The 11709-nt window shown below is 47.3% G+C and overlaps 1 protein-coding gene across 5 annotated transcripts in view; it reads right to left on the reverse strand.

The window, feature by feature from the left end:
- ADARB1 (adenosine deaminase RNA specific B1) overlaps positions 1–11709 on the reverse strand; it is a 186968-nt gene that overhangs the window by 174113 nt on the left and 1146 nt on the right. The window lies entirely within an intron of this gene.

The following is an 11709-nucleotide window of genomic DNA, read 5'->3' on the forward strand; positions in this document are numbered from 1 at the left end:
ATTGAAGCAGTTGAAGTGGGAACCACTTTAAAACAAAAAGAATTCATTTAACAAAAACCATTGACCCAAAGTCAGATTTTTACAAGGCCAGATCATGATTAAAAATTATACCCACAAATGTCTGACTTTGTGGTTGTTTACTGTTGTTGAGTCATGACGGATTCTCCATGACCCCATCAGGGATTTTCTTGACAAAGATCCTGGCACGGTTTTCTATTTCCTTCTCTGATTCATTTTACAGATGAGGTAACTGAGGCAAACAGGGTTCAGTAACTTGCCCAGAGTCACCCGACTAGTTTATGTCTGAGGTGACACTTGAACTCAGGTCTTCCTGATTCCACACCTGGCACTATGCACTAGCTGCCTCCTATCTACTTTAACCAACTTGACTTCCAACAACTGCAGTATTAGCCAAAGGTCATTTTTCCATCTCAGCCCAGCTATAGAGAAATCTGAAATTCTAAGAATCCTCCCAGGATCCAGCTGCAACAAGGGTAGATAGGGACAAGGGTAGACAGGGACAAGATGAGAAGCTGGAGGTTAGTAGGAGGGCTGAAGGTCCTATAGTCCCCATCCTCACCACCGTCATCTTTAGCTGCTGAGCATCAGGAAGAAGGGGCAGTGGCCCAAGGCTGGAGGTTTAGAGTAGGTCACAGCTGGAGGTGAAGGGAAAGGATGGTTTGAGAATGCTCCATGGGGCACATGCAGCTGAAATGTTTCCAATGTCTATAAGAATAGCAGGCATCATAGTAAGAAAACTGTCACAACCCCTTGTGTTTGTAGCAGATGCCAGAGAAGTGAAAGAGCTATGGCCTGGGCTTCTAAGACCAGGAGCGCTGATGCTAGACTACAGGCTAATGAGGAAGCCTATGGAAAAGATGCCAAAAGGGAGGTGGGGGAATGGAACAGGCCCCTGCCAGAAGCAGCCAGAAGGACGCCCACTAGGGATGGAGAAAAGGCTGAGCTGCCGCCTCCTCTCCTTCTTGGGCCAGATGTGTGATTTCACACATCAAGGGAACTCCCAATATGAACACTTCTCTACTTGGGCAAACAGAAACTTCAAGTCGACAGGGTGCTACAGTAGAGTCAGGAAGACCTGAGTTCAAATCTAGCCTTGGACACTTAACAGCTAAATGATCCCAGGAATCTTCTCTAGTCTCAGTTTCCTCATCTGTAAAATGGAGATGAGAATAAGTATTTATTAAGCACCTGCTAGGTGCCAGGCCCCTAGCTATGAGACAGTTCAGGAACCAACTTCTGCATGAAGCTGCTGCTTTCCCTGATTCCCTCAAATGGTGGTGCCAACCTCCCCCACACAAAAAATTCCATCTCGCCTTTCACTCCCTTGTATTTGCTGCTGTTATTAACCTCCCAGGGAAAGTTTGATCATCCCCTTGTTGGCAGAACAGGGAATGGCACTAACGCCCTCCATCGAAAGCACAGACATTCCTATTTTCAGTGCATGACTCTACCGGACTCCTCCCTTTGAGGTTCACTGATATCTGGTTAGTTTCCCAATTTTAGAAGCAAAGATTGATGAGCAGGGCCAGCACGTAGTGGTCACCTAGTGCTTCTGAAACCACCCCAAATTCTCCTCTGCGTTTTTTCCAATAAACACAGAAAACTTGGGCCAATCAAAGTTTTACAGAGGGTCCAAAAGGGGCTGATGATGCCTCGGGTATCACCAGTGCTCCACCACAAATGTTCATCTGTTGCCCACTCTGAAAAGTCAGTTAGCTTAGCTAACAGGCTCCCAATTCAACGTTAAATACTGTATTTTAAACACAGCTGCTCATGAAGTAGGAAGAATGCTTTTAGATGTTTGTATACATAATCTGATCCATGTTTTTCTTTATCTCTCTAAGCACTGAAAAATATAAGTGAACCATCTAAGTCACAGAAAACTGTTTCAGAATTGAATAAAAATGATGGTTAATAATAACATTAAAAAGATTCCCATTGCTATGCACAAAGAGCCAGAACAGCCTGTCTTTGCCAACAGAGACGGCCCAAGGACACAGCCACAAGGACAAATAACCAGAAAGAGAACCTACCAGGGCCCCTGGGCAGTCAGGTTATCTGTCTTCTCCATAGTTCACTCATCTGTAAGAAGAAGAAATTGGACCAGACAACCCTCAAAGTCCTTCTCATGTCTAACTTCAGAGGTCTTCACTGTAAGGGTCTTTCTAATAAATACATCATCCAAAATGAGTTTTTCAGTTTCTAAAAAACTTTACTGACAATTATTTTAGTTTTGAGGGCAAGTTCTGTTGTTTGAGTTATTGAAAAACCATCTGAGAGGGGGAAGTGGTACAGGGAAATAAATGAAAAATGGGTTCTTCTCCTAGGACCACCACTAAATTGCCCTCTGACCTCTGGTAGATGGCTGAGATTTGCTAGAATCATCCACCAGTGAAGTGAGCAGCCAGTGTGGGGCGCTGCTGAGGCAAGTGTAGAATGCGGGTGAAGTCACACAAAGGAGGACAGCAAAGATATTATAAAATGAAAAGGAGACATGCTCATGACATGGAATCACCTCAGGAGTTAGGAGCAGACATGTACACAAGCTGGGGTTAGACAGGCAGGGAGTTTAGGGGGAGCTGGAGTCAGAGAGTACAAATGGGGCAGGCAGGGCTTATGCACAGAGGGGAGGATTCCAGGTAGGCAAATGCTGAGGCAGAAAAAGGGCTTTGGTTCACTAGGTCAGAAAGAATTTCAGGCAGCAGTAGAGTTCAGAACCCTGGACAGCTCTGCGGAAGCCAAGCGCCTCCAGAGACAGAGTCAGCTTTCAGCTTTCTTTACCTGCTCTCCAGAATTCTCTGTCCTCAGCCTCTTGCAGTACCACCCACCACAGCTCTCCCATGAGCCTTGCAAGAAAAAGCCACATCTGGTGGCCCAACTGGAGTTCAAGAAGCATATGGGTCTGCGTGCATGTTGGGGTAGAGGGGAGGACTCTGGGGTGAAGAGAAGAGGGCAGGGGCCTCATTCCTGGGTGTCCTTTGTACCTTCATTCATGCTTCTAAAGCTAAAAAACTGTGAATCTATGAAAAGAAAAGCAGTGCTACTTCTTAAAGTGAATCACTCATTGCCAAATTAAAAGTCCATGATGTTTGCAACCAACAAAAACAAGCAGGTTTGGAGGACCAATACCTGATACAAAATTTCTTTACACACCCATAAAGAGTATTCAGATCCCCATGAGCACCCCCACATCATCGTAATAGCTAATAATATAACTAACGTTAAATAACACAGACTTTGGGCTATGTGCTTACACCGTGCAAAGCACATTTGACCCTCATAACCACCCTGTGAGGGAGGTGCTAGTATTATCTCCATTTTAAAGATGAGGAAACTGAGGCAAACCAAGGTTAAGTTACTTTCTCAGAGTCACAAAGCTATTAAGTGTCTGAGGTCAGATTTGAAATCAAGTTCTTCTGACTCCAGGCCTGGTGCTCTATCCACGGAACCACTTTGGGATATGCAAGTCACCCTTATAAAGTCAGGAAGAAGCCTAGAAGTCACAACCCTGACCCTGACCCCTCCCTTCTCAATACATCTTGTGGTCAGGGCCATGTGATCGAGCAATCCAACTAGCTGCTTCATCTGGAGAGGATCTTTTCTCCTTGAGTCAATTATATTCTCCCCAAGAGAAAGAGCCGTATCTTCTCCTTCTGTACCTCCCAGAATGCTGCACAAAGCCTGAAATCAACACTCAACTAGATTTTCTTCCCTGGCCATTTGTTTCTTCGGATTCTTAGCCCAGCCACCTTAAGCAACTCTGTGCTTAGCGCACTGGTGGACAATCACCAGTAAGCTCTCAGTATAGACTGCTGACTGCCTTACATCAGGGACCAGTCACAACAAGACAATGTGCCAGAGAGCCCTATGCTTGCAAGCTGTTTCCCACCTTGCCAAAATACAAACAAATACAAAATTCTGCCAATATAGGCTTCAGAATTGACAAGAAACTGACACTGAAATCGACAATGCCCATAAGATTTTTGATATAGGGGCACATGCACATGTAGTTCTTAATAGAAAGGGATTTCTCAGAAAGAGGTGAAAGAAAACAGAAACAGAAATCACACACATTAACAACAGCTTCTTTCAGACAATCAGTGGGACATCCAGAATCAAAAAGAATCATCACAAATTGGTAAGATAAAAAGCCATCTTCAGGTGGATGACTGTCCAAAGGATTTAAGCAGCTAATTCCTAAAAGAATGTAAACTGGTTAAGCTCTTTAATAATTAGAAACATGGCTCTCTGGGCTCCCTCTTCAATCCTTTCATGGTTCTGTGAATCCATCAACATAGTCCAGACTACAATTCACTTATTTGTGCTCATGCCTTCCTAGGAATCTCCAGTCAGGATACACCCATAGTGGCAGAGACCCTCCTCTGGGGTTTCTGATGCCTTGTAGAAACCAAATAGTTGCTCAGACTGTCTCCACCCTCTCTCACTCAATACATGCCCAACTGGTCCAATAGTTTCGCAGGCTTCCATTCCCTGGATGATATCTGTCCCCATACCACTGCTAATGGGGATGGACTGCAAACCCTTCTCTTCCTATTAAATTCTGGGCCAGGTTCATCATCCATCCACAATGCTCATCCAGAATACTGACCATGTAGTTCTATGTCTGACCCGAGACAGGAAGAATACAATGCAGTTGGGTTTTCCCATATGGATCATCAGACATACACTCTGAGTGGCCATCGGACTCATGGAGGAAGCTGTAACTCATTGGGGCTGAGTCATCAGTACAGCGTCACTATCTGGGTCACAGGACCTGGGGAGAACCTCGACATCAAGTGAGCGTCCCTTTAGCAGCTGGATTCCTCACAAGATGGAATCCAGGATAGCAGTATACCCCTCTACAGGCAGCACCCTCCTAGAGTCAGGGGACTGATGAACCACGTTATTTCTTGTGTGATCTTAATACATGCAAAGGAGACTTCTTGTTAGAATAGAGGGCTGGATGGCTCCAGCCTCAAGTAGTGGTCTTTTCTCTAAATACAATAACTATAATCAGAGCTTACATTCTCTACATCTTTCAGCAAACTGTGTGACAGCAAAAATGTATTCTGTTGCAGAAATTCATTAGCAAAACCACTTTCCCTTCTCATACTTTCTTTCAAGCATACCCTTGATAAGTGTACAAATCCTTCTCAAAAACATATTAGAGACAAGAAGTCAGTAATGATCATTTAAAGCCCAGTCATTCACCTGGGGCTTTAAGATACAGGAAGCACTTTACTAATATGATCTCTTCTGGCCAAGTGGGTGCTCGAAGATCACAGAACCAGAAAAGGCGAGAAGAAGGATGGGAATCCAGGCCTTCTTGACTCCAGGTCTAGAGCTCTTTCCACTAATGATGCCTTCTCAACACCCTCCTGGGTTTTACCTCTATCCTTGATGTTTTTCAAACACAAAATCATAGAACGGCAGCTTTGGGAGGGACCTTGGGAGTCACCTAATCTAACATAGGCCCAAAGGGAACTTCTTTCAAAGTTCTAGGGAGGAGGAAGTGACTGACTTTCTCCTTCAGGAAGATTCCATTTAGCCATCTCACTGCCTCTCCTTCATCTTGGATGCCTGGAACTAATTCAGGTAATTTGGCAATGCAAGTGTCAGAGTCCACATTTTTCTACCGAATTTTATCTGTTTAGATTCAACTCAATGAATGTTGCAGCCTGAAGGATCTGTTTGGAATCTGTGTTACTGGCATGCTATGGATCCCTCCTGGCTTCATTTTACCTGAAAATCTGATAAGCAAGACATTTATGTCTTCTTGAGGATCACTGACAAGAACATGAAACTGTATAAGCCAAGCACAGATCCCTGAGGCACTCCACTAGAGACCTTCTGCCTCCTGCCAAGCAGACACAGAGTCATTAATGACTATGATTTGGGTCCAGGCATTTAGTCAATTCAAATTCACCCAGCAGTACTATCATCCGGCTTTCATCTTCTCTACAAGGACAGCATGGGATTCATTGTCTGACACTTTGTCCAGGAGTGGTCACCCCTGCAGACCCCTGGCCATCATGCCATGCCTCGGCAGTCACAGTTACCTCAGAAAACAAAGTTCCTGGAGCCCAAAGCCTTGCCACCTGTCCAAAGGTTCAGCATCAAATATGGTCTTATGGATGGAAGTGACAGTTGGAGATTTGTCACTGTACCTTGCCATCCACCCTGCGACTGCGCCCTGATAGAGTGAGAGCTCCTAGAGAGCTAGGGCAGACTGGCTTTTCTGTGGGATCCTCCCTGATTACCTGATTACATCAGGCTTTGGACATCCTAAGCAGCTGGTTTTGTCTCCTTCCTAGTACTGGCGGTTGTTTCCATCCACTCACAACACACAATGCATAGGAAGGTGCATCATAAGGACTCTTGGAACTCGATGGATGTCTCTTATCCAAGCTATTTGGTTTCTTCATCAGCTAAAATTCAGGTAAGCTGTTCATACTGTTCCTCTGAGTTAACAGTCCAGGAATCCATCACCCAAGGAAGGGAGCTAAGGCTGGCACAATCTGATCTTGGAGAAGTCATGATGGCCCTTTGGGACTACAGCATTCTTTTCTAAGTGTCTGTTTAACCAGCTCTTTAATAATGTGTCCCAGGACTCTGCCAGCTCTTTAATTATGTGTCCCAAGACTCTATCTTGGCCTACAACTTCCACTCCAGGGCATCTACTTCTTTTAGAAGTTAAGCCATCTGCCTCTCCCCAGCCCTGCAGCACCTCTTACAATACCACTGACCATGACTCCATCAGTGAATCCGCAGGTTGTAAGAAGCCCATCTGGGCCAGAGGACTTTGCTTCCTTCCCTCACCTGAGGATCCTACCAGACACTTTTCAGCCCAGACTTCCTCTCTTTGGCAGATCAAGTAGACACAGGTGAAGAGTTGGGCAGCTCAGGCCTCTCTGCTGCTGCCCTGAACAGTGCTCCCCATGTGGCTCAGATAATCCTCTTCCCCCCAAGACAGTGCTCCCCATGTGGCTTGGATGATCCTTTTCTCCCTAGGATCATTTCATTGTGCTGCTATTGCCTGGAACTTCTGATGGTAGAGGATCCTGCAGGTTCTAGGGAAAGACCACTGCTCTGGACCAGCAGAGGCCTTTGGACTAGATGCTGTCCAGGCAGCTGGGGCACTAGGTGGCACTATGGTGCAGAGCGTTGGACCTGGAGTCAGTAAGACATGAGTTCAAATTCTACCTTAGACTACTTACTGGCTGTGGGACCCTAGGCTCATTTCACCTCTGTGTGCCTCAGTTTCCTCATCCATAAAATGAGAATAATAACTTCACCCACACTTTATAATGCTTAAAGCTCTAAAGAATTGTCCAAGGACTCATTCTCTTCTAACATTTAAGGATTCTGACCTTTGAATTTCTCAGGTATTTTTTTAAATGACCCACTAGGTTTAACAAAATGTATTTGTCAGTAAGCAATCTTACACGCCTCTAAGTGTAAAAAATTGGCATGGAAAAGAAAGCCTTGCTCTAACATGTCATCTAGAGGCAAACCAAACCAATAAGGTCCCCTTAACCCAGGCCTCGATACATGACCACTCCTCAGCAGAGGCACAGCTCCCAGAGCAGTCAGCCAGGGAGCCATGTGACTGGGAGGGCTGGGGAGGAAGAGGCAGGGGAAGTGAGCTTCTCAGGGCATCTTAGCTCCCAGAAGAAAGGGAATCCTTTCACCTGGCTGCACAGTAAAGGACACCAGCAAATCAGTCAGGAAACAGAGCTTGTACACAGGCCCAGTCATCTCTGGCTGCAACAGAAATGAATTTTCTCTCCTCCTGGGAAGGCCAGGAGGTCCCTAGTCCCTGGCATAGGAGTACATGGCAAATGAGGAGCCCTTCACAAATATCTGTTGAACCAATGACTAACATTTCCTTGTCCAACCTCCTCATCTTATAGGCAAAGGCCTTGCCTGTGGGGCCACAGCTCAGGTCCCCCCTCCTCCCTCCCTTGGATCCCCTGGCTCAGGACTCAACTCCAAATGTGTCCACCTTACAATTGAGAAGCAGCTTTGCCTCATGCCTGAAGTCCTGCCTGGAGAACCACAGGAGCAGACCCCAGCATGGCCACAGCCCTGGTCTCTCGGAGCCTTCCCTCTCAGCTTCCCTTCCATCCCCACTGGCTGTACCTTGTCTGTACAGTTGGAGGCAGGCAGGTGAAGCCAGGGGACCTGGACCTGGGAAGTGCTGAATTAGGATTCCGACTTCAGACACTTACTAGCTGGGTGGCCCTAATAGAATCACTTCACTGCCCCAGCTATAAAATTGGAGTAGAACAACATCACTGGTCTAACAGGGTTGTGAGGATTGAGCGAGATGACATTTGTAGCACTCTGCACAAGGTCTGACCTGGAAAGGACACTTGGGAAAAGGCCAGGCCTCCAATGCTGCCTCTCTATGGATCCCCTCAGTGCAGAACCTGGGAGGGAGGAAGGGGACTTGCTAGGTAGTGCCTGGGGTACTATGCGCAAGTCCCTTAACCTCCCTGTTTCCTCATCTACAAAATAAGGGGGTTGGTCCCTAAATCTGCCATTTCCCAAATCCTCCCTAAGCTTCCTTTTATGGGCCATGAGACCAGGCGATTGGAGACAGCAGCTAGGTTTGTCTCCTGTCTCATCCACTTACTCTGTGACCTTGGGAAGTTTATTTAACCTCTCTGAGCCCAGGCCTAAACCTGCCTCAGGGGGAGAATTCCCCAAGTTCTCATAAATCCTTAATTCAAGAAGAGGAAAACAGGGAAATCTTGAGACAACGTGAAAGTAAAGAGTGCACATAGAAAACTGGGGTTTTGCCCAAACCTTCAGTCCCAGGCTGACTGACTGAGCTGGCCTGACTTAAAGATGACTTCAGACTCACGGTTCAGGTTGAGGCAGATTCCAAATTCAGATTCAGAAGTTTTAAAACAGCAACTTTTATTTTAAAATATTTTAACACTTTTTACCTCAGAAGGTGAAAAGGAAAAGGTAAGTGTGAGCTCCCCTGCCAAACAGTCAGAAGAATCCAGGAAACAAACTACACATGTCAGCTACACCTTTGTCACATGTGTTAAAAGACTGGAAAAAAAAAAAAAAGCTGGCCCTGAAACAGCCTGGCCTCGACATTCCCATTCAATGACGAACAGGCCTGGGTGCCCAGGCAGGCTGACTTTCCCAGTGTTCAGAGGCAGCTTCATGGAGCCTGATACCTCTGAAACCACAGGGCCCAAATACAGAGGCCAGAGGAACAGATGGCAAAGCTAAGCCAGAGCAAATCAACGAGGCCCATCTGTCCCAATCAGAGGGGCTCAGACAAGCTGCCAGGCCCCCTCAGACAGCTCTGGTGGCAGGAGCAGGAAGCCTGAGCTCAGTCCTCCTAGGCTTGGTCACAAATCACCAAGACCTCAGAACCAGGGGGCATTCTGGTGATGCGCACATAGCAAAGCAACAGCTTGAAGCAGCCTAGTGCTCCGGAAGAGGAGCCAAAGCAGAGCTCTTCAGTTCTGGGTCAGTTGTTCGACTAACCACAGTCCTGGTCAATAGTCGAACAGCGACTTCCAACAAATCGCTGCTCAGTAACTCCACCCAAGGTCACCCTGTGCTTATGTTCAGTAGCATTCAAAGGTTGTCCCAAGGTTGCCCAAGATCATAGCAGTTGCAGCAAGTGGCAAAGGTGGAATTTGCACCCAAGTCCTTTGTCCACTCCCCAAGTTCTGTGAAGCTAGTCTCTCCTCCCGGTAACTCAGTGAGGAAACGAAGATTCCCACCACCACTTTTTCCAGGAAGAAAGTTAGCAAAGAATGGCAGGGCTAGGCAGCTCCTGAGCACAACCCTAACCTTGGGAGGGGCGCCAAGGGGATGGGGAGCACAGCCAGAGACCAGAAGTCAATCAGGAGCAATGGGCTTGGAGAAGGGACTATCACTACCCTAAGACTGTAGGTCACTGTCCTAAAAATGGTTCTAGCCCCTTTCAGTGAAAAGGAAGTCCACCCCATTTCCTTCAGGCGCTCCCAGTCCTCTGGGGACATAGCCAGTGGAGCAGGAGGGAAAAGCAAACAGCCCCATCCAAACGCCCCCTCCTATCAGCCAGTTCCATCATTGGCCATAAAGTAAGTCCCTTTGTGGGTGCCTGGGACATGGTGGTGGCTGCAGCCTAAGGCTCCTGAAAGAGTCAGAGCCACACAGGGCACAGGCAGAGCCCACAAGGTGGTACACAGCACAGTTACTCATGTGCAACTGGACCAGGACAAAACACCATTCAAAAGGGCACCAGGAAAAGAGCCAAGTTTTTGAATGAAAGAAAATCTAATTTTGATGTTAAGAGTAAATATCATAGAGCACATCAAAGATAACTTTCTTCATTTTAAAACAATTCTGTCAGTCTCTGAACCATAACCCAAACTGACCACAACTACCTGGAGGAACAATCCTGTAGGAAGTGGGTCTGGAGGGATCTCTGCTTGCAGAGGAGTCCCATCTCTGGTTCATCCTGTGTGACCCTGGGCAAGCCCACTGACCAGCTCTAGGAACAAAGGAGCCAGGCCTCAGCAGCCTCCCGGCTCCCTACAGCCCTCCCTCCAGGAGCCCATGATCCTCAGCCATGAGGATCTCCATCTCACTTCTCCATGCCTCAGTTTCTTCTTTTGTAAAGCAGTTTGGCCTGGGTGGCCTCAGAGGTCCCTTAGCTCTAGGTCTGGGGCTCTGACATAACCCTCTTAGATGCTATGCATATGAGGCTCTACTCAAATACCTTTTTCCAATGTGTTTCTTACATTCACTGCCAACCTAACCACACTCTTTCCCATAGTAAAAATCCAAATGAACATGACATTGGAAAGGAGCATAAAACTTACATCTTAAAGAAATCCAGCTTATGGAGGGGCAGATTTGTTTACTTTTCTGCCTCCCCGAGGTCCCCAGGCACCAGACTCACCTCGGACAAGCCAGATGACTAGCACACATGCTTCTAGACTTTTCTCTTTTTCACAGCCCAAACCACACAAAGACAAGCAGAGATGCGGATCTAAGACTCTAAGATCGTAGCTAATGAAGTGCTGGGCAAAAGAACCCTATTTTCCTCTTCAGTTTGGGTAAACTGGGGTGGGGGGGCGCATCTCGATTTCCTTGCAAAGTGAAGACCTAAGCCACATGAGGAGATAACAGCACTGGCTTGATTCCAAATAGGTTGGCATCTTTTGGCCCCTGGCATTTCCCCAAGGACAGAAGGAGTTCAGCTCCTCAGCCAGACTGCCCCCTTTTTGTCCCCAAACAGTTACGTCTCCGGGACCATCCCCAGAATGACTTCATCCCCAGCGCTGGTGCCCACCAGGCCTAGAGACTGTCGTCAGTTTACCAGGGCCAGATCGCTGTCCTTCTCAGCACTGCCCCCTCTCTGCAGAGGCCTCTCTGCGCCGGAGAGGCTGTTCCAACTTCGCAAGGAGCCAGCAGCCCCAGAAAGCTGCCATCCAAGCACGTCTGGCTGGCTGTTGCTGGCCAACCACACCTTAGGCTTCCAACTGGACCCCTGGACCCTAAGGAACCTCCTTTGACTTCCCAAGCCCCTAGTCTCGATCTTGTAAAGAGTCCGGTCCACAGCTCTACTTCAGCAGCAGCCTCACTCTGCTCTGGCCTCGACTCCCCAGCTGTGTGTACACCTGTCTGCAGGCATCCTAAAAGGTCCCTTCTCTAGTGCCTGAAGAG

Source organism: Notamacropus eugenii, chromosome 2 (genome assembly GCF_028372415.1).
Source record: "Notamacropus eugenii isolate mMacEug1 chromosome 2, mMacEug1.pri_v2, whole genome shotgun sequence".
Taxonomy (NCBI): domain Eukaryota; kingdom Metazoa; phylum Chordata; class Mammalia; order Diprotodontia; family Macropodidae; genus Notamacropus; species Notamacropus eugenii.